This window comes from Bactrocera dorsalis, chromosome 3, assembly GCF_023373825.1.
Source record: "Bactrocera dorsalis isolate Fly_Bdor chromosome 3, ASM2337382v1, whole genome shotgun sequence".
Taxonomy (NCBI): domain Eukaryota; kingdom Metazoa; phylum Arthropoda; class Insecta; order Diptera; family Tephritidae; genus Bactrocera; species Bactrocera dorsalis.
Genome location: NC_064305.1, coordinates 22,490,400 through 22,514,762, shown reverse-complemented (window position 1 = coordinate 22,514,762; position 24,363 = coordinate 22,490,400).

Genomic DNA, 24,363 nt, shown 5'->3' with positions numbered 1-24,363 from the left:
TACTAAATCTCTCTCAGTCAATCGACGATCTCTCAAAACCATATTTCTGTTTTTTGGTTATGATTTCTGGTGTTGATGCGCTTTTTGGACGTCCTTCATGGGGATCGTCTTCAAGGCTTGTACGACCACGTTTAAATTCGGCAACCCATGTTTCTACTGTTCTAATTGTAGGTGAACAATCATTATACTACACTACTAACATTCGTTCCTTCCAAAAATAAGATATTTATTACTGCACGACATTCAATTTTTTCTATTGTAAAAAAATACTGTGACACGGCGACACTAAATGGCTTGTAAACAGAGAATGAATTGGGATTGCAATGAAACTACAGTTACGTTCACATGAAGAGTGTACCAACAAAACAAAAAAAAATTTGGGCTAATAGCAAAGCCCTCTCTTATCGAACGACAAAACTTATTAAACAAACTAGTACTTATAATTGACCGTCTGGAAGTCCAGATGTGAATCTATTGGACTTTGTGTGGTCAGAGAATATTGCCTGCCGAATACCCCAGAATAATTTAGAGAATCTCAAAAATCAGTTTACAACAATTGGGGATTCCAAGTGTACCCAGCTTCTTCTCCATCTGGTCTTTCCATTTGAGTGGAAGCTTTTCTCTTCCTGTGCTTCCCTCGGTGGGTACTACTCTCAAAGATGGAGTGTTTTCATCTATTCGGACGACATGACCTATGCTGAACTATGTCAATGTCGTTGTACATATATTTCGTACAGCTTATTGTTCCTCACCGATAGAAAACTATTGCTGATAAATGGCCGAGGCCTTGGTGAAAGCAAAAGGTGACCATATCGAATAAAAAAATTTTATTGTGAATGATTTATTGAATTATTAAGTCAAATTAACTTTATTCGAAAATGTGTTGTATGTAGCTTCATTTTTATACTGACATAAGCTTGTGACAGAACTTTTGACAGGACTAAGTAGTATAGCTTTTAGGGTCGTTTACTCATAATTCTACTGATTTGTAAAAATCATCTTAGCTCTTTGGTTTGACAGGATTACGTTTTTTTATGTGTTGTCTATGGACGAGTATAAGAAGCAAGGTAGGGTGGACTGATCTAAAGAATTTAAATATACAAGTACCATGCATTCTAAAAAACGGGATGGAATCACAAAGTAAAATGAAAACATAATACTGTGAAAGAATACTGAAACAAAAATATTGTGCTCGAGATGAATAATGAACCTGATTTGTTCTAAGATTTTGATCTCTGGAGATACCACTAATGTAGCGAGTATAATGGCGATGCTTCGGAAATTCAGAATTAATTGTCTGTTAGAACATCCTGTGATGTCAAAGTTTAACGCAAGAGGCCTTAAATTGTTTGATAATTTGGACCTTAATGTATGTTCATTTGAGCTTTTCTTTCAGTATTACAAGTTACTTTGCAGCCACACAACGAACTACAGAGGAACGCTTTTACGTATGGATGAGTATTTATTAAACAATCAGGTAGTACTACTGAGATGATTTTTGGCTTGATTGCTGGATGAAACTTGCGCTGCTGACATTAACCTGCTCCTCTGCAGCTACAACAGCGGACACCTAATTTAACAGGCGGGAGCTGGTAATGTTAGTATGTACATAGTGTTGTTCTCATAACACTTTTTGGCTTCGTGCTTTGAAAACAATATATGTGTATATCTACAATTCCTATACATGTACAGGGTTGTTCGTCGAACGGTTTAACGTATAAAATCAAGGTTTGGCTGCCATGCTTGGATTCAAAGTAGTCTGGCCGATTCACTTACTTGAATAGGCTATAATGGCCCCAATGGCTTATAAGTCTATCACGCAAATAGCTTTCTTACTCTAAAGGTCTGGATTGTTTCAAAATGTTGATGCAACACGAAACCGTAACAGAAATAGTTTAACCTTTTCCAACTGAAGCTCTCAGGTCTCCAATTGATATCGCCAGAGTTATTTGTAAAACGGTTAATTGAATTGAAAAGGAGAAGTTCTATTACGGACTAATAAGAATAAGCCATACATAACCGACCTCGGAAAATGGTTTAGATTGGCGCAGCGCTCAAGATTGATAGAAAGTGCGTATTGCATATGGGATTTCCTAGTCCGAGATGCACCAACTTTGTTTGTGCCTCGACAGAACGGAGACTACGAATCATACAATAATTGCGCTTTCCAGCACAAAGAAGTTGTGACTACCATACATATTTTTAAGAAGTCACCGCATGGTTCACTCTGTTGTCATTCATTCAACTGCTTATCGGTTTCCACAATTAGTTGAAGATAGGCCGTATGTACATATGTACATATATGCAAACATATAGTATGTAATATGTGCGTTTTTATATATTTATTCTCCAGTAAAAATTTTATTAACGTCGTTTTTCATTTTTATTTTACAATTTCCATTTTTTGATTACAACGGACAGGTGAGTCTTTCAGTTCCATCAATTGCACACACGCCAGCTAACTGTTGCCGTACTCGCAAGCCAACTGGTTGCTTCGCTGGCCGACTAGCCAGCATGCCAGCCAACAGTTGCGCTGCCTTAACTTGCCGACCTGTCTTCTAGCCGACTCCGGCTGGAGTTTGTCTGTCCGCTTGTCTACATTATGCAAATTATTAATCGTCTTTTATATGACATATGCATGCTGATGACCCTCTCCAACCTTACGGCCAACCTCCTGCTTTGTGTGTGCCTGTGTATAACTTTGAAGGCGTCAGTGGTTGATAGAGGAAGATCCGCGTCTATGCATCTAGGTGCTGCGCCAGTGTAATAACTCTGTCCGCGGCACACCAGTTCTACTCAGCTCAGCTCACCTCAATCAAATTACGCGCTGTTGCATTGCTGTTGGCAACGCTCCGGGCTTGGCAAAAGATCATGCAATTTGACTAAGTTAACTGGTGTCCGTTGAGTTGTGCCGAGTCTGCTGGTCAGCGCTGATCTTGTCGGGTCAGTTTGGCATCAATTTCGTATTTACATTGTTAAATTAATTTGTCATATGTTATCAGAAGATTATTAGAAATAAATTTCATTTAATTATATCCATTTATCTCTTATAATTACATATCAGGTTCGTTTGGGCTAACATTTACACGAAACCTTTTGAAAGCTTAATTTGTTGAGCTTCTATGGTTTTAAAACTAATATTTGTATGCCCATGTGGATTGTATTGTAGTTCGGACTAATATTAACACATGGCTTTAAAACCATACCTCGAAAGGCAGAATTCGCATACCAAGATTTACAACGAAAAAATGTTACAAGTAGTATAACAAATAATAGAACCTTATGGTCCGTACTATTTGAATAATAAAGTAAAAGTATACATACGTGGGCTGCTACATATATTTCTGGCCTAGGCAACACTAAGTGTTGCCAGGTGCAATCTGACATTTCCATTGGAAAGTTTGACATTTTTTAGCATAACATCACTCAGAACGTTTTGTCATTTAATAGTGAATTGTTTTATTTACAGGGAATTAAAAAATTCATCTCGGCCAAAAAATGGAATTAACTCGTGAACATCAGAGTGCATCGATGAACTAAAATCTTTGTATGGCTATGAAGCACCATCCTATAGCACTGTGAAAAACTGGTACAACGAATTCAATCGTGGCCGACGCTCGCTCAAAGACGAATTCCGTGAAGGTCGTCCAAAAACAGCCGTTGTGCCAGAAAACATCGATGCCGTACGTGAACTGATAATGCAAGACCGTCATGTAACATACCTTCAGATAGAGGCATGCCTATGCATTTCTCCCACCAGCATACATTCGATATTGCATAAACACCTGGCCGTAAAAAAGGTTTGTTCTCGTTGGATCCCGCACAATTTGACAATCGCTCAAAAAAAGGCTCGTGTGCTGAAAAAATACGATCGCGGTGCTTCAAAAGACGTTCATAAGATCAGGTGACAAATCATGGATCTATGCGTATGAGCCCGAAACAAAACAGCAATCGACCGTGTGGGTCTTCCAAGACGAGCCAAATTCAACGAAAGTTGTTCGTAGAAGAAGCACTTCGAAGCAAATGGTCGTCAAAACTGGTCATGTGGCGACTGTTCCGCTAGAGCAACGTAGGATGGTCACTTTTGACTGGTAAAGAGGTGGGAGCAGTTGTCGGTTCTAAAAGTTTAACCTATAAATTTAGGCATGTCGAGGAATAAGAAGGCAATGGCTGCAGAATAAAGATGAGCATCTCAGTTAAGAATAAGAAGGAAGAAGAGAGATTGTGAAGGTTTCGAAAATGATTCCGCAAAAAGAAATTATATATATTTTGGAACTGTCCCTGCGGTGTTAATCAAAGCTATACGATAAGAGTTTTGTGTTGTTACTATAGACAAAGAAGACTTTGTTCAAGACCTTTGAAAGAACAGTCAGAAGCTCTAAGGTGACATTGAAGGTTACTGAAAGGGGCGGTTATGACAGGTCATTAATGGCTTCTGCAGAAAAGTATTTTAAAAACTTGGGTGCAAGTGGATTGGAGTTAGAAAACTGATATTGAATAGGCGATTCCAATGAAAAAAGCTCAAAAATTTTATTGCATAAAATGTAATAATATTGTATAACAGGCCCCGAGATTTGGAAAAACTACGTAACCGATGAGTTGCCCAAATAATGTGATCCAGTGTCCTTTTATATGTCAGAGAAAGCCTGATAAAATAATCGAGTAATATTGGCGAGGCTTCGTCGTTCGGACGCTCTTAGCGAAACACATGCTAAAAACTAACCTTCAGAGAAAGCATGGTAAACCATTTCTGATAAGGTCCAATCAGTATTACTAATAATTAATAGAGATAAGAGCATGTGTGCCGACAAGCTTGGAATACCCCAATTTCCACAAAATACTGAAATATTTTGTAATTTCTCATTTTTTAGTTCTTCAATCGAATCGAAAAAATCAACTTCAAAGAAAAAGTGCAAATTTTTCCTATGATTAATATAGTAAGTTATATAAGTTATTTATTTGTTACGACATTTACATATATTCACGGAAATTCAACCGCTTTTAGCTAGCAACAGTCTACCCGCATAGTATCATCCTTATCGCTCCGCATTATCCTACTTGTTGATACCGAAATAATCTTAGAGCAAATATTTATCTAAACACTCAATATTTACTCAGTGGTCAGTTGAAATCTTAGGCCTTTGTAAATGTGTACATAAATATATGTACTATAAATGGTAGATAAAGTATTGATATGGATTCAATTGCCTGTATGATTGTGATTAGGGTTGTTCTTTTCTTGCGGTAGAACAGTATTAATATTAATATGCACTTCATTTAAATATAATTTATTTTAAAATATATAAGTAAAAAAAGATAATTATAGATGTCGAAATCGATATATTTGGGTCTATTTTGAATACCATGAATTCTAAAATTAAATAAAAACTTTGGAATTTGTTTCAAAATTGTCAAAAATCAACTATACTTTGTTTGAATATTGTACTCAAATATTTTATGGTTAAGAATCACCTAAAGCCAAATATTTGTCGTTAAATTTTAGGTGTTTTGTAGGTATTGTGTTTGTAAAGTAACTTCAAAGTTGGGTATACGTTTATATTCGAAAAGTATAGATCGCAGAGGGATTGTCCGCATAGATTTTAGACCTTACATATCCCTGTAGCAAAAAGTCTAACGGTGTGATATCACACGATCTTGGTGCTCAACCGACCGGCCCAAGATGTGAAATTAACTGCTCACCGAAGTGTTCTTTCAATAAATTCATTGATTGAAGCGATGGCAGCTCTTGAATCTCTTCAGGTAGCTCTTCGTCCCAAAAGCGCAAATTTTGCTTGTTTACATAACCATTGAGCCAGAAATGGGTATCATAGCTGAACAAAATTTGGCTCGGAAACGTCGGGTTTTCTTGGAAACTATTAAGAGCCCATTGACTCTCAGCTACGGCTGCATGATAGCTTGAAACGACTCACGAATGATCTGTCAAAAAAGGCTATTGAAAAAAGTGACTCTACTTGGATCACACGTTATAATGTGCTTTTGTTTGTTATCGAGCAAAAGTGTTTTGTGTCAGATTTAATCGTAATTTGTAGGTAAATTATAAATAAAAAAAAAATATAGTATTTAGTTTTATTAAGTTTTCTCTTTTGGATTGTTCCTGCTACAGTTGTTTTATTCTAACTGATGATAGCTTAAGATATATTGATTATTTAATTAAGTGTACAGTCTCAATAGTATAAGGAATAAGTATCTATACTTACGTATATGGGCACTCCTAATGCATGATAACACGTGTGAGTTGCTTTGAAATTGTTCTATAAATAACAATATTCTTTCTTAGTGATACTATTTTACTGACTTTTTTATTAACTGTCAATTATGCGTCAAATAATACATAATTATTAAATTATCAAATAAAACATAAATGCTTTTACAATCAATAGAAATATGTATGTACATTTTCTTTATCATATTTATTTTGGTATTATCAGCAATAAACTAAATTAAATTTGTTTAATTTATTTTTCATATTTTTTTACACATTAAAGCGGTAAAAATGTAAGGTGATAAGTAATCATACTAAATGTACAGATAAGTAAGTTTAAAATAAATATATAATTAAAAATAAAATCACTAATTAAATTTAATTTATATAATTATGTTATTTCGTACTTACCTTAATCGCTTTAATTATCGTCTGAAGTCACACTTGACTGCTATCAATTTTTTGTCTAAAATATAAGTATAAATTTTATTGACCGTGGAAATTCGTTTTTTACTATCAAAACCTCTTATAACTCTTAAGATTTCGTAAGTTTTTGCCAAAAATAAATTCCAAGAATTGTCAATTGAAATAATCTCTCAATGAATCTTGACTGAGTGCTTTTAAACGACCATTGAAAGGCGTCTATTGTTATTAATTAAGAATATATACTTTTGTATGCCTTTTGAGGTTACAAATCGAAGATTTATGATAAGCGTAAAAATAATGCCGATCCAAATAACAGTTGATGATCTGACCAGCGTCGGTTGCAGCAAAAAACGCGAATGATTTTCTATTCCATTTGCACTCCTGCTCTGTAGTGTTCCCAAAGCAACTCGGCATACTATAGCACAGCATTTCAAACTCCTTACATACAAGGTCTGTCGCAAAAGAAAAGGATTGTTAAAAAAGACAAAAAAATTAATATTTTTCAAAAGTTATATTTTTTATTCAAAGTAGTTTCCTTGTGCTTCGATACAGCTTTAGCCCGGTCAATTAGCATTTCAAATGAGTGTTTAATGTAATTTTTCGGAATGATCTTGAGAATATCGGTCGTCGCCTTTTGGATAGCTGAAATGTCCTGAAACCAGTGTCTTTTCATGGGCAAATGAAGTTTTCCAAATAGGTAAAAATCACAGGGTGCAAGATCAGGTGAGTAGGGCGAGTGATTACTGGTTAATATGGAGTTTTTTGTCAAAAAATCCGTGACAAGCGTCGACCGCGTGACAAAAGACGCTTCATAACATCAAAGTAAAACACAGCATTGATCGTTTGGCCAGGTGGGACGAACTCTCGGTGTACAATACCCTCATCATAAAAACAAATCAGGATTCTCTTAATTTTTGACTTCTGAAGACGACTTGTCTCGACTCGTCACAGAGGTTCTCACAACCTTTTTGGAATCGCTTAAACCACTCATGCACATTACTACAGGATAGACACTGATCACCATAAACTTTTTTCATCATTTGAAATGTTTCAGTAAACGTTTTTCAAAATGCATTTTACGACCAATGACCAAAAACTGCTGTCACTTTTTGATCGATAACATCGATTATAGTTATCCAAATGTCTTAAAATTTTTACGAAATGTCAACAAGAGATCAAACCTACCAATAGGTGGTGCCACCAGAAAAAGTTATATTTAAAAAGTTCTGTTTCTTTTGCGACAGACCTTGTACATCTGCAAACTAAACCATTGGTTTTCTAAAAAGGCCCAGTGGAGAGAAAACCTTGCCTTCCTCGTAATCTCACAATTGACCGCAACAAGAAGAGGGCAGCGAGACGCATTTGCGGATAAAACAAGAAAAAACGTTAACTTCGGCTGCACCGAAGCTAATATACCCTTCACAGGTGCATTTCTTTTAGTAACTATGTGTTTAGTTTATATGGAAGCAATATGCTATAGTAATAAGATCTGAACAATAATCCATGTCAAATTTTGTGAAGATACCACGTCAAATGCGAAAGTTTTCCATACAAGCCCTTGATTCCGATCGTTCGGTTTGTATGGCAGCTATATGCTATAGTAAGCCGATCTGAACAATTTTTTCGAAGATTACATTTTTGCCATAGAAAATAATCTATACCAAATTTCGTGAATATATCTTGTCAAATGCAAAAGTTTTCCATACAAGAACTTTTTTCCGATCGTTCAGTTTGTATGGCAGCTATATGTTATAGTGGTCCGATATCTTCTTCTTAATTGGCGTAGACACCGCTTACGCGATTATAGCCGAGGTTTTCATTGGGTTTTTTTTTACATGGCGGGTCTCAAACCTAGCGCACAACCCTATGTATGGGATGTTTCGCCTTCTCACTTTAGCTCGCCTTTAAACAGATGTTTTTTGGCTGCTCAGAGGATACTTGGTCTAAGATCGGAAGTCGTGAGCTGCTTGAACCATATGTAAAAGAATCTTTTCTGACCACTCCCAAGTGAATAACTTGAACTTTCCTCACTTGCGTGAACTTCTACACATGACCCCATCCTCCGATATCGGCCGTTCCGAAAAATGAGCAGCTTCTTAAAGAGAAAATGACGTCTGCAAAATTTCAAAACGATATCTTAAAAACTGAGGGACTAGTTCGTATATATACAGACAGACGGACGCAGTTCAACATACTGATCATTTATATATATACTTTATAGGGTCTCCGACGCTTCCTTCTGGGTGTTACAAACTTCGTGACAAACTTAATATACCCTCTTTAGGGTATAAAAAGAGGGAAATCGAAATGCGTGAGTATGAAGAGCTTGACAAGCTGACCGAAAGGGGTAATGCACGAAAATTCTACGAAAAGTTGCGAGACTGATGTTGAATTCGATTCGATAATCGATGATGATTAAGCAGACATTCCATTGTCTGACCATGAAAAAGTTGTAATGGCAATTACCCGTCTGAAGCACAATAAAGTGGCTGGAGCCGGTGGATTACTGGCCAGACGAAAGCATGTCCAACGATTGGAATTTAAGTGTGATCCGCCTAATCTACAAAAAGGGAGATCCCACAATCGCATATAAGGTTATATTGAGCGTAGTGTGTAAAAAAAAGCACACCGTCAACCAATTGATTGCACCTTATAGTGTGACTTTAGATCTGAAAAATCTACAATCGCCTAGAATTTCACCATGCGGTAAATGTTGGAAATGAGTGAAAGAAAGATTGACACACACCACCTCTTAGCCGTCATGCGACTCCTTCAATCTACTCCTGGAGAAAATAATACGAGGCTGAATAGAGAAGGAAAAATCTTCTATAAGAGTGTACAGCTGCTGGCGTACGCCGATGATATTGATATCATTGGTCTCAACTTCCGAGCCGTTAGTTTTGCTTTTTCCAGACTGGATTGTGAATAACCACAAAGTTTTTTCTGTCTTTAATTAGAAAAAAAATTGGTCATTTAAGTCTTAGAGTTATTTTTGGTCTATAAACTGTACTCATGTTATTTAACTTTCCAAGAAATTTGGACTATCAACGATCGTGAAAGCGAATCTGCGGTATCTCTGCTTTTTTATAACCTTGCCACATGTAAAGGGTGAGGGCAAAATCTCATCGGTTCTTTATTTGAAACGTTAGATTGGTTCATGACATTTACTTTTTGAAGATAATTTCATTTAAATGTTGACCGCGGCTGCGTCTTAGGTGGTCCATTCGGAAAGTCCAATTTTGGGCAACTTTTTCGAGCATTTCGGCCGGAATAGCCCGAATTTCTTCGGAAATGTTGTCTTCCAAAGCTGGAATAGTTGCTGGCTTATTTCTGTAGACTTTAGACTTGACGTAGCCCCACAAAAAATAGTCTAAAGGCGTTAAATCGCATGATCTTGGTGGCCAACTTACGGGTCCATTTCTTGAGATGAATTGTTGTCCGAAGTTTTCCCTCAAAATGGCCATAGAATCGCGAGCTGTGTGGCATGTAGCGCCATCTTGTTGAAACCACATGTCAACCAAGTTCAGTTCTTCCATTTTTGGCAACAAAAAGTTTGTTAGCATCGAACGATAGCGATCGCCATTCACCGTAACGTTGCGTCCAACAGCATCTTTGAAAAAATACGGTCCAATGATTCCACCAGCGTACAAACCACACCAAACAGTGCATTTTTCGGGATGCATGGGCAGTTCTTGAACGGCTTCTGGTTGCTCTTCACCCCAAATGCGGCAATTTTGCTTATTTACGTAGCCATTCAACCAGAAATGAGCCTCATCGCTGAACAAAATTTGTCGATAAAAAAAAAGAACCGAACACTGATTTTGGTAATAAAATTCAATGATTTGCAAGCGTTGCTCGTTAGTAAGTCTATTCATGATGAAATGTCAAAGCATACTGAGCATCTTTCTCTTTGACACCATGTCTGAAATCCCACGTGATCTGTCAAATACTAATGCATGAAAATCCTAACCTCAAAAAAATCACCCGTTACCTACCTTATGAGGGACACCTAGTGTGAAACTTTTTTAGTTTAGTTTAGTCTAGTTTTTGAGATGCAGCTTATTAAAGTGTAGGCTCTCAGTTCAATAAGCTTCAACATTTTATTGTTTAATGCGTTGCTTCAAGTTCTTTTGTTCTCTTGACTGATTACCTCAATAGACGGAGACAGCTGACAAATAAGTCCAGAACAGGATTGTAAAAGTCATATTATGTTTAAGTTTAGAAAGCATGTAAACCTTTATCGTGGTTTCCTTAGAAAATCTCATTATAACCAAAACTTAGTAATATACAATAACTTAATAACTTAATAAAACTGTACATAATAATATAAGGTTATGAAATGTTATTCAACATTCAAAAGAAAGTTCGATTCGACATAACCTCGTTAATAATGTTGGAGATTACGTGCAGGATATATATGTATATATACATATATACTTAACACTTGAGCTCGGCTGTTTAAAAGTGATTTTTTTTATTTAACAAAAATTGCTACATTCAAATTTTTAACCTCTAATTATATACATATGTATGTATGTGCGAGTATATATGTACATATGTAGAACCTTATAACATTCCATAGACAATCCCATTGCTTATTTGACTTCGAGTACTTACCTATTACGTACACTTCTAAGCAGAACAAACAAAGCGAACTCATTTTAAGCACACATCAACTTATTATATATAAGTTTATTATATAATCATCAAAAGCTTACGCATGTACAAGTAAATAAGTAATCGAAAACAAAGTCCCTCTTTAAATGGCAAATAATGCGCGATAATAAGGCGGGGAGCGGTATTCTTATACAAAGTAAAGTGTAAGAAAAGGTGAGAGCGGCGATATTAAAGTGAGTAAGGTCTGTATAAGTGAATGTTTATTTTAACTTAAAAGTCACTCTTAAGTCCAATAATCCATTTTATATTTGATTATATACAAAATGTATACTCTAGATATACATACATATGTATATATCGAATCGTATTACGCGGAAGTAATCGATGTAGTGACATTATACACAGCACTTATAACGGGTGATTTTTTTGAGGTTAGGATTTTCATGCATTAGTATTTGACAGATCACGTGGGATTTCAGACATGGTGTCAAAGAGAAAGATGCTCAGTATGCTTTGACATTTCATCATGAATAGACTTACTAACGAGCAACGCTTGCAAATCATTGAATTTTATTACCAAAATCAGTGTTCGGTTCTTTTCTTTTTTATCGACAAATTTTGTTCAGCGATGAGGCTCATTTCTGGTTGAATGGCTACGTAAATAAGCAAAATTGCCGCATTTGGGGTGAAGAGCAACCAGAAGCCGTTCAAGAACTGCCCATGCATCCCGAAAAATGCACTGTTTGGTGTGGTTTGTACGCTGGTGGAATCATTGGACCGTATTTTTTCAAAGATGCTGTTGGACGCAACGTTACGGTGAATGGCGATCGCTATCGTTCGATGCTAACAAACTTTTTGTTGCCAAAAATGGAAGAACTGAACTTGGTTGACATGTGGTTTCAACAAGATGGCGCTACATGCCACACAGCTCGCGATTCTATGGCCATTTTGAGGGAAAACTTCGGACAACAATTCATCTCAAGAAATGGACCCGTAAGTTGGCCACCAAGATCATGCGATTTAACGCCTTTAGACTATTTTTTGTGGGGCTACGTCAAGTCTAAAGTCTACAGAAATAAGCCAGCAACTATTCCAGCTTTGGAAGACAACATTTCCGAAGAAATTCGGGCTATTCCGGCCGAAATGCTCGAAAAAGTTGCCCAAAATTGGACTTTCCGAATGGACCACCTAAGACGCAGCCGCGGTCAACATTTAAATGAAATTATCTTCAAAAAGTAAATGTCATGAACCAATCTAACGTCTCAAATAAAGAACCGATGAGATTTTGCAAATTTTATGCGTTTTTTTTTTAAAAAAAGTTATCAAGCTCTTAAAAAATCACCCTTTATTATATATAATTTTTATTGTCATATTTCCCCAAGTAGTAAACTGACATCAATCGTTGTGGGCAAAATCAGCTGAATGTTCGACTTCACTGAAGTATAGAAGTTTATTTATCCAATCGAATATCGATGCACAGTGTGAGATTTAGTCAATCTGACATCTCGAAATTCAAAAAAAAAATGTTTTCGTAACTCGCTCATATTTTTTTTTACGTGAGAAGAGACCCCAATTGTTACGAAAACAAACACAAAAGAGAATAAAAAAATGTTATTGGCGTGATAACAGCTATCAAACACGTGCAATTGCATAGCATGCTACAATTGATTTGCAAGCTTGCATTGATTACAAAAGTTTGAGTGATCAGGTCGAAGTTGTAAGTAGTTTTTTTGGCCTAAAATATTTTTTGTATTGAAGGTTATTACTTAAACTTAAAATTTTTGTTTTATACAATATTTATTTTTGCACTTAAGTATTTTGAAAAAATTGTTTTATAACCACCTGAAAGGTAAGACAAATTTTAAAGTTTTCAAATATTTGATAGACTAGAACTTCCAAGCCCCACGCAGTTCCGCGATGGGAATGCCAGCAGAATCTTTGTTAATGTGCCCAAAACAAATTTAAAAAATAAAATCCTGCCCATTTTTTGCCTTTTTTAGTATGAGTGAAATATCGCGAGAGGAGCTATTTTGGATTTGGTTGAGCAAGGTGAAAAGCGAAAAAACAGAAGCGGTCGGCAAGCACGTTATATCAATTTTTGGACCAGATGTTGACGATACCAAAATTAAAGATCGTATAAAAAAGCTTTGCTTCCAATTTCAATCGCGATAGAGCAAATCTCACCGTGATAAAGGAACATTTATGTATGACAATGCTATTTGGCTAAGTTCAAAAATTTCTGCTGTTGATTTTGCTCTTGATCACGCACCATCACCATTTGCAGAAAGTGCTTCGAGTACACAAAACGGAAATGCAAAGAGTTAATATCAAATGTAGCTTCGGAACAATTAACTATGGCTACCGCAATGTATCTGAGATCCTGTGGAAAAAGAGACTCAGCAAACATTGTCAAAGAGTTGTCGGCTTCATCCCCTTCGAGAGGTACAGCTATAAAAAGAGGAAGGGTAAGCATTACTGAAAAGAAAAGTCTTACACCAGATCAAGCACTGGCCATGACCGTAGACGAAAATTTATCAACTGAGCAATACCGTGGAATACGATTGCATACGATACCATACAGTCCGAAATTGTATCCATGCTATGACCTCGTTAAGCAATCAAAATTATTGTGCTACCCAAGCCTTGTTACTGTTACTGAAACATATGCCGAAATCAATTTGCAATCCTTAATATACCACACGGTGAAAAGATTAATAGATGCACATTTTGAGATTTTTAGGTCGTTTCTTGCCATTCAGGATGAATTAAGCATAATAATAAAATGGGGATGCGATGGAGCTGAACAAAACCGTTATAAGCAAAAATTTTCGGATGACAACATGTCAGACGAAAGCATGTTTTCTCTTTCGATGGTGCCTCTTCAACTTAACTCTGGAGCTGAAGGAAGGAAACATATTTTTTGGCAAAATCCAGTTGCGTTTTCGACAAGATATTGTAGACCGATCAAATTTATTTTCACGAAAGAGACGCGTGAGGTCATTAAAGCGGAAGTGGAGCATATTCGGCAGCAAATTTCTGTTTTGAAACCAACTAGCTTTGAGCTTCACGGTTATAGTTTCACGGTTAAAGCCAATTTAATTCTATGTATGAAAGTCTGCACCGCTCTTTTAAATTACACGTCATCGCAGGCGTGCTATTTATGTAGTGCAACTCCAAAAACTATGAACGACGTGAATGCCTTATCACAGTGCGAAATCGATGAAAATATGCTTGCTGTTGGTCTTTCACTTCTACATGCCTACATAAGGTTTATGGAGTGCTTGTTGCACATTTCTTACCGATTGGAATGGTACGTATCAGGCGATGAAAATAAGGAGAGCGTTGCAAGAAGGAAGAAAAAAATACAAGACAGGTTTAGGAACGAAATGGGTCTTCTTGTGGATATGCCGAAACAGAAAACAGGAAACACAAATGGTGGCAATACGGCCAGAAGATTTTTCAAAGAAGCAGAAAAGACATTGGGTATTACAGGCATAAATGTCGATCTGATCAAGCGGTTTCGACTAATATATCAATATATCGACAAGTATTAGTTAGAAGAGAAAAAAAGAAGAAATTTTGAATATAAATGTGTAAAAAAAATTTTCACAAACTAGTTTTTTTTAGTATAGTTAGGAACTAGCCACCTTTGACACTATTTTGAACTAGTTGTCTTTCACCATATTAAAGCTTATAATCTTCTTAACGATCGTGCCAAATTTCAAGTTCATATCTCTACAACTTCATATAAAAATTAATTTTGAGATGCTAGATTGACTAAATCTCACACTGTGCGACGTTTGCTTTGAAATCGCTTCATAGTTCAAATCGGCAGACCAACAGAACCTCTCCGGAGAGATAGGTTCATAAGTTACAATTTTGTGCAAATTACTAGAAATATAAAAATCTATTTTAAATATTTTAAATTTCTTGAAAGAGAGATTTATTAAGAAATTAGTAAACAATAACGCCATGTTTCAATTTCAGAAAATTTTTCTTGCTACAATGGTGTCTTCAAAATTTCATTTCAACTCATTATCCTTCTATCTAAGTCGCCAAACTTCTCCTCAAGCTGTGTGCTTGTGCAAACCATCATCTTTGTTGTATGCTTTTAAATATTTATATCGCATTCCTACTTTCATGAATAATTTTGGGTCAAAAATGATCGGACCATATATGTATCAATAAAATTATATTCCATAAATATTTGTGATGATTGTTCCCTCAAATAACCCAATCGTATAGTCACAGATTTTTATTGTCTGTCATATCATGTCTATCTGCAGCATTTCCTTCCGAGGCGACTGGTAAAAAGAGGTGCTTCCAATTATCACATGATCTTGGTGGTCAATCGACCAGCTCAAAACTTGAAATTATCTGCTCACCGAAGTGTTCTCTCAATAAATCCATTGATTGATACGGTGTGTGGGAAGTGGCATCCGAATCGACTCTGCACGGTCTTCGTATACAATCTCAGTTACGGCTGCTATATTTTCCTCACTGCGTGCTGGACGTGATCTGTTCGGTCCAAGAGTATTCAATAATGAATGCTGGGTCTCAAGATGGGTGATGGTGTTGCGAACTGTATGTTCAGTAGGTCGACTATGTTGACCATAAGTTGAGCGAAGCATACGAAACACATTATTTATAGAACGTGAATTTTCGTATTAAAGTTGAACGATTTGTAAACGTTGTTCAGGGGTAAGTCTTTCCACGATGAAATACCAAACAATACTGAATAAAATTAATATGACAGCTTAATACGACTTACGCGTGATCGGTCAAAACAAGGCTATTGAAAAAAGTACCTCTACTTGGATCATCCGTTATTTATTTACATGCGGTTGAACGTTGAGCTTATACCGACTTTTAGTTACGATTGATGACAGTTTACGAACTCCAGGGGTTGTCCGGAAAGTAATAGGACTCATTTTCTTCCGCAGCGACTGCACTTCGGAGCGTGCGCGAACCGACTGGATCCGGTAGCGGGCGTTCTTAGTTAACGAACAATGCTTGGAAATCGCGCTGGCAGCGCTGCATCGACGCAGAAGGAGCATATTTTGAAAGTTTTTTAAGAATTGTAAAGACTCCTATCAAACCCTGTATTAATGCACTTTAGGAAACGTAACAAGAATAATGCTAGCGGTCTCAAAACACTCAGTCTTAGTCTTCAAATCGCTAACTATTCAAATTAATGTCTAGGTATTGTGGAGTCTACTGTGTATTACTTAGCACTGTGTGTATCCACATCAACATTTTTTTGTGGAAAAATATCGATTACCTTAATTTTACTTCGATCGTCGTAAAGGAGAATCCACTTTAAATGTACATTGATTTCCTCTTTCGTATATCAGCCAGAAAGCAAGAACTGCAGTGGGAAAGTAAGGAATAAGCTACTTAAATTCTACTGGTTACCAGGTCGATTGCAATGAGTAGACGAAATTTACAAAATTGGTGTACGACTGTTATCCGAAAACGTGACCGTGACATTAGTAAACACATGTATTTTCTTTATGACGATCTGGAGAAGAGCATAGCAAGGTTAAAACTCGATGGAATGATCGATCCCGCGGGATGCAAAATTGCAAAAGTCATACAAGTATGTAAAACGGTATATCAAGAATTTACAAAGTTGGTGCTCACTCTTGATAAAAGAGACTGTTGGAACATGATTGGAATACGCACTGGTCACAGTCTGGTGGCGGCACACGCCTCCAGAATGCGGCTGACAGATTGAGATGACTGCCGGAAATGTCAAGAGCAAGACCTCAGGGAAACAATAGAGCCTCTCTAGTGCACTTATCCCGCACCAGCAAGGCAACGCTTCAAACTTTTGGGGGCCGTACGGTATGAATCACTGGCAGAGCCATCGATAGTATGGCTACAGAACTTATTTAAATTCGTGTCAAGCGCTGACATCCTGAAGGATGTGTGCTACTAACTACTACTTGGTATGTAGCGGCACTCCATCTGAGATCGCTAAGAAATAAAACTGGTCTATGCGTGGTCCACATGCTTACCTGCCTAATCTAACCTAACCCAAACTCTGTTATGCGTTTATAATCTATGTACATGCACATGTATCAGGGTGTCATATACTCTTAGCGCTCACCAATTTTGGCGTTTGTCGATTTTTCCTTTATCTGCCCGTACCTATTTCGTTGGCCGTATGTGTACATAGGTCTGTTTTGACCGTTAAATGCACATAAACATATGTAACTACATAAGCAATCACAAAGGACGTAAGAAAATAAACTTATCATTGTTATTATGACATATTTTACTTGCTTTATTAATTTTTTGTTGTTATCGTTGTTTTATTGCATGAAGTGGACATACAAGTGTATTTATATTGGACTTAAATATATGTATATTTATATGTTATATACCTACATAAGCATATGTTTGTTAATAAAATAGTATAGAGTATTCATTGTGTACATATCAGTAAGCAGATATGGAGTCATACACAAATGAAATACAGTTAAAAAAGCAAAGCACCGGCAATAGTCCATACTCGTAGAGTTTTTGAGTGTCTGATAACGATGAACGATTTGCAACTTGAAAATCAGCGTAAAGTAAATGGGAGAAAAAACTTAGTCAGCTAGTGATACAGATTATATAATAAAGGCTAGCAATAAAGAAAATCCGTTTAATTAATTTTTGTAACTAATTAGGTCTGATGTTCGTTCGCAACACTTTCATATATGTATTGTATGTACGTAAGTAGCTATTTCATTAATATTTTCTGTCAGTTAGTGACCGCTTTTTATCACGAAATTGCGCTCCGTTTAATGTTGCTGTATCAGAAAATATTTGCGTTATCAAAATCCTACCCATTTTCGGTTATTTTCCGTAGATTAAAACTGTATTTAATTTAATTTACCGTGAAGACCAGCAGTAATCAAACTTTGGGCTAACGGTTTATTGACTTGTTTGCCTAAAATTACCAAGCTGCCCCTTGCAACGCAACCCTAACCTTTTACTCAATTACAAATTTAATTTATAGGTCGTCTGTAAAACAACAATATAACAAAAACAACATTTCTAATATTTATTAAACATACAATTTTAATAGCCTCGGAAAATCAAAGTTAGTATAAATTGACAATATCTTTATTAAAGTATCAAAAATTTGCCTGGTGTGACCGGACTGTAATGTTTTAATATTATCCGTTCAAATGCTAATATTGCAGATTACATTGATGTGGAAAATGAGATTTGCTCAGTCGGATTAATAACAGATGATATTGTAGAACTAAATATTTCAGACCGGGCGAATATGACTTTTAACGTCATGGAAAACGATGAGGACTCATCGCCATCTAAAGATGATGTAACGCAGTCCTTTGCAATTTTAAATTCCTATTTAAATACGAATATTATTATCACTGACGATCAATACAAAACACTAAACATATTAGAATAATTTTTCACTAAAACAAAGGAGCGAAAAGTATATCACATATGCGGCTAAAAATTGCAGAATACAACAGAATTTCACTCCAAAGTCCAACCGATAGTCATGCGAGTAAACAGCACACGATGAACCCGCTCCAAAGCGTGAAAAACACCACAGTCGGCTGCGAAGGTTATGGTGCCTGTACATGGAATAATTTTTACTGACTATCTTGAAAAAGGAAGGACAATCAACAGCGACTATTACATATCGTTTTTGGACCCTTTTGAAGGACGAAATCGCCGAAAAGCGGCCGCATTAGAAGAAAAAGAAAGAAGACAATGCACCGTGTCACACGGAATGCTTCCACATCCACCATATTCTTCCGATTTGGGCCCTGGCAACTATTTCTTTTTCTCAGATCTCAAAGAACTGTTCGCTGCGAAGAAATTTATGTGGAATGAAGGGGTGATCGCCAACACTGAGGCCTGTTTTGAAGTAGAGGACAAATCGTTCAACAAAAATTGTATCGAAAAGTTGGAGGGTCGCTATAATCAATGCATCATCATTGAAGGGAACTATGTTGAATAAAAAACACGAATTTTGCTAAAAAATGTGTTTTACTATGGTGTCGGATCGGAATGCTATAGCGTTTAGCCGTTATACAAACCGACCGATTAAAATCAAGTTCTTGTAAGGAATCTTTTGTATTTATGAAGGTACATCTTCTTTCACTTATTAATTTCTTCAAAATAATGATAATAAGATTGTGGACTTAAAAAAATCATATTTGAAAATTTTTAAACATATTATAAAACAATTTTAATGTCTTATTAATTTATCACAATAGCAATTAAAGATATATTTGAAAAAATGTAAAAGAAATTCTCACGAAAAAACTCCGAAACTCCGAAACATTTAAACGCAAATTTTAAAACAAAATGTGAATTTTAGATAGATGGACAACATTTTTTATAAAATTTTAAGTAAATTTTTGTATTAATCTATCATTATTTGTTATACAAATTTTAATTATTTATTTCTAAACGCTTACAAATCAATATTTGTGTATAAATTAGAGCTGTTATATACATAGTATGTGAGTGTATTCACTGCTTTCGTTTACATAATTTCATTTGTGAATATTTCATGTCATTCTTTATCTTTGCCATCTTTTTGTTGCCCATTTTTCAGCCTATCTATAAACGCTTCTATAATTATTGACTTAATAAAGCCTTAGAACCCTAAATATTAAATGAGATTATTTTATCAATCAAACACATGTTTTACATGTACATGTATAAAAAACACACACACTTACACGCATTCAAACACGCAATCTGACGACAGAACACTTGAATACTTTCCGATAAGCGCCATTTATTTTTGAATTTATTATAACCATCAAGTAGACGTGTATTTTACAAGTTATCAAACTATCGAGTGCGTTATGAAATTCGAAAAATGATTGATTGATTGATAGCGGGAAAGAAATCAAAGTGCCACGCCCTAAACCCACTTCTTCTTATCGAAGGTAATGCTAGAGTCAGTAGCAACTGTTCACTGGTTAGTTTTGTTTTGTTTTTAGAACATTTAAAGGATCATACATTATATTGGGAATGCTTTCGTAGAGTTTCAATGAACTGATTGATTGGTTATTAGAACGAACAGAATTAAGTTAAGTGTTGTCATACTCAGATTATATATACTTATCAACTTTGTATTTTAACTTTCTTAACTTTCTCATTGATTAAAAAAACCAATAATTAATAATAAATGCGTATTCTCAAGAATATAGTTCAATGGTTGCCTTAGCGGAAATATCTACTTCGATAACGCTAACAAAAAGCTCAAAAACATTAGCTGAATAATTTATTTATTTCTTTTTTCACCACAAATAAAATCTAATATTGCGTCCGGCTTACTTCACAGAATCACAACAAAAAGTGCTAGGTCCATCAAAACGAAATATGGACAGTTAATCCCTATTCTCTACGCCTTTAGTTTTTACCATGCTCTGAGCGTTAACAGGGTCGCATGAGACCTGTGCTCTCTAATCTCATGAGAAACCTTGTGGTGTGCAAACGCTACACCGATTGGTTTCAAATTTAATCACAAGCTTCCTAAATATATACATATTTTAGCAATTAATTGAATGTTTTTTCTCACCGATAAATATTTTTTTATAAAACAGAATTTAAGACCGAAATATTATTAAATAATCGTTTTCCGTTGAGAAACCGCGATTTTGTCAAAAGATGATGTTTAGATGTTTAATTTCAAAGGAACCAGTTCAGAGATAGTATAGTGATCACCGAAAAAAATTTTTTTTTTTTGAAAGGAGCTACCGGAGGTCAGCTGTAGTTCCTTTCCAACTAAATATTTTGACTAATACGAAGTCTTAAAATGCAGTTAAAAGATACCATAATATGTGTACAAACTTTGGATCAATAAATTTAAAAGCTTTCTCGGAAAGACGTCGATTTTGATTTAATGCGTGAAAGGCGAGAGCCAAATTTGGTGGCCTCTTTAAGTATACATACATCTCTCTGGAGTACCTTTTAAAGTATATTTACATATTCTCACATATTTTTTAAAATACTCTCGGCTCCATTGTAATGTAGCCCAAAAATATTTCATTTTCATATGAGTTCAAAGAAGACAACAAATATCTTCTTCAATCCAGAGTCATTACTTAAGGTCCAGGTTCAAAATATACGAAATAAAAGATGTTAAAGGTCTATAAAAAGACTTCAAGCTCTTAACTTTGAGTTTGATATCTTTTGGACTAGTTCAGTAATAGTCATATAATATGTACATACCTATATAGGTGAACACTAGTGTGCTTCGGACTAGTTCACTTCCATTAGGGAAATTCTAGTCGTAAATAATTATTTGAATAGATAATTGTCGGTATGCAATTTTTACCATATTTTTAGTATTTCTTGGACAAGTTTTTTGTTCCGCTGCAAATTATTTGCATGCTTCTGTTGCATTTGTGTGATGATTTTGAAAACGCCTGTCAGTTTACACTTGTTAATGCGTCTATCACAAATTTTCTATTTAGTTCGGTGTATATTTCTTATTATGCGTATTCACGCTTATTGTCCAGTATACATAGTACATATGTGCGTATTGGCATTATTTCGATTTAAAAGTGTTGATATTATTATAATGCCCAAATGCATAATGAAAAATATGCCGAGAAAATCGCTATTAGTTCTTAAAGCAGCTGTGGAGGTCATAAAGAAAACAATTGCAGTAATTATTGCATGTAAACATATAAAGGGGGATTTTTTAAGAGCTTGATAACTTTTTAAAAAAAAAAATGCATAAAATTTGCAAAATCTCATCGGTTCTTTATTTGAAACGTTAGATTGGTTCATGACATTTACTTTTTGAAGATAATTTCATTTAAATGTTGACCGCGGCTGCGTCTTAGGTGGTCCATTCGGAAAGTCCAATTTTGGGCAACTTTTTCGAGCATTTCGGCCGGAATAGCCCGAATTTCTTCGGAAATGTTGTCTTCCAAAGCTGGAATAATTGCTGGCTTATTTCTGTAGACTTTAGACTTGACGTAGCCCCACAAAAAATAGTCTAAAGGCGTTAAATCGCATGATCTTGGTGGCCAACTTACGGGTCCATTTCTTGAGATGAATTGTTGTCCGAAGTTTTCCCTCAAAATGGCCATAGAATCGCGAGCTGTGTGGCATGTAGCGCCATCTTGTTGAAACCACATGTCAACCAAGTTCAGTTCTTCCATTTTTGGCAACAAAAAGTTTGTTAGCATCGAACGATAGCGATCGCCATTCACCGTAACGTTGCGTCCAACAGCATCTTTGAAAAAATACGGTCCAATGATTCCACCAGCGTACAAACCACACCAAACAGTGCATTTTTCGGGATGCATGGGCAGTTCTTGAACGGCTTCTGGTTTTCTATTTAGTTCGGTGTATATTTCTTATTATCCGTATTCACGCTTATTGTCCAGTATACATAGTACATATGTGCGTATTGGCATTATTTCGATTTAAAAGTGTTGATATTATTAAAAATTATAATGCCCAAATGCATGATGAAAAATATGCCGAGAAAATCGCTATTAGTTCTTAAAGCAGCTGTGGAGGTCATAAAGAAAACAATTGCAGTAATTATTGCATGTAAACATGTATATAGTATATGTCTGTATATTGCAGTGGAAGACCATTAATGCATTATAATAAATCCATAAGCATACATGCAAACGAAATATATATATATATATATATATGCATTGCACATATATATAATCATCGCTGAAAGTTACTCATACGCATATTTATAAATTATTGAGATTAAAAATATTTATGGTCAACAAATATAGATCAAAGTGAATTATAAATTATACATAACTACATTTGTAAATGAAATATCAAAAATTTTAATCAGAAGCAATGAGTTTACTGAGTTTACTTTTGCAAATATGAATGTGTCCAACTATTCATATAAGTACATTGTAATAAAAAAGTACCTCGAAAATATAATTTAAATTCCCCAGGTAAATGATATTTTAAAACACGTATTTTGCTAAGTTGGTAGGACTGTCCTTAATTACTATGCCAAATATGAGCGCAATCTGTCTACTAGTTTGTTTACAGCAGCTGCTTAAGTCGGTAAACGTCACAATGAATAAAAATATCGAAAGAATTTGTCTTAAATTTTGTATTTCTAACCAAATTTCGTGTGCGGAATCATTGTAAATGTTGGAAAAGGCTTACGGTGATTCAGTTTCATCAAAAACAGAAGCCTATGAGTGGAACAAAGCCTTCAAAGACGGTCGAGAGTTCGTTGAAGACATGCCTCGTTTTGGATATAGTGCTTGAAAATCGTTAGGCAAGTGTTAGAAAAATGGCAAGAGAGCACGACATCTCTCGTGAGTCCGTTCGTATGATTTTGGTGTTATTTTGGGTATGAAACACGTTCCTGCTCGACTCGTCTGGATAAAACTTATTAATTTTTTTTTTCAAAAAGAGTACCATAAACAGATCTCTTTGGACATGCTGAATCGTGCGAATTCCGATTCCATATTAATGGATAGAGTTATAACTATGGATATGGAGGGAAAAATCCCGAGCCGAAACCAAAAAAAACATGTACCATATTTTAAACCAAAACAAAGACTTATCGCTAGTATATGATTCGTTGTTATTTAGTAAAACAATGGACCTATTAAAAACCTAGTGGCGACGTGAGACAGTCACATTTTCTTCAGCAATGAGGCCTCTCCGCAATGGGTAGATAGAGCAACCTAAAGAGATTCTAGAGCTGACATTTCATTCAGAAAAAACAACAGTTTGGTGTGTTTTGTGGGCCGGTGGAATCATGGGTCCATATTTCGTAAAAAATTATATCGGTGAGAATGCCAATGGTGATCGTTATCGCACCATGATAACCGACTATTTGATGTTTGAAATTTGGTTTCAACAAGACGTCGCCACTTCCCACAAATCGCATCAATCAATATATTTATTGAGAGATCACTTCGGTGAGCAGATAATCCCACGTTGTGGGCCAGTCGATTGGCCACAAAGATCGTGTGATATTACGCCATTTGATTTTTAACGGTGAGAATATGTAAAGTCTATGTGGGCAATCCTATGCATATATAGCTGTTCTACAAACAGAACGATCGGACTTAATTGCTTTCGTGGAAAACTCT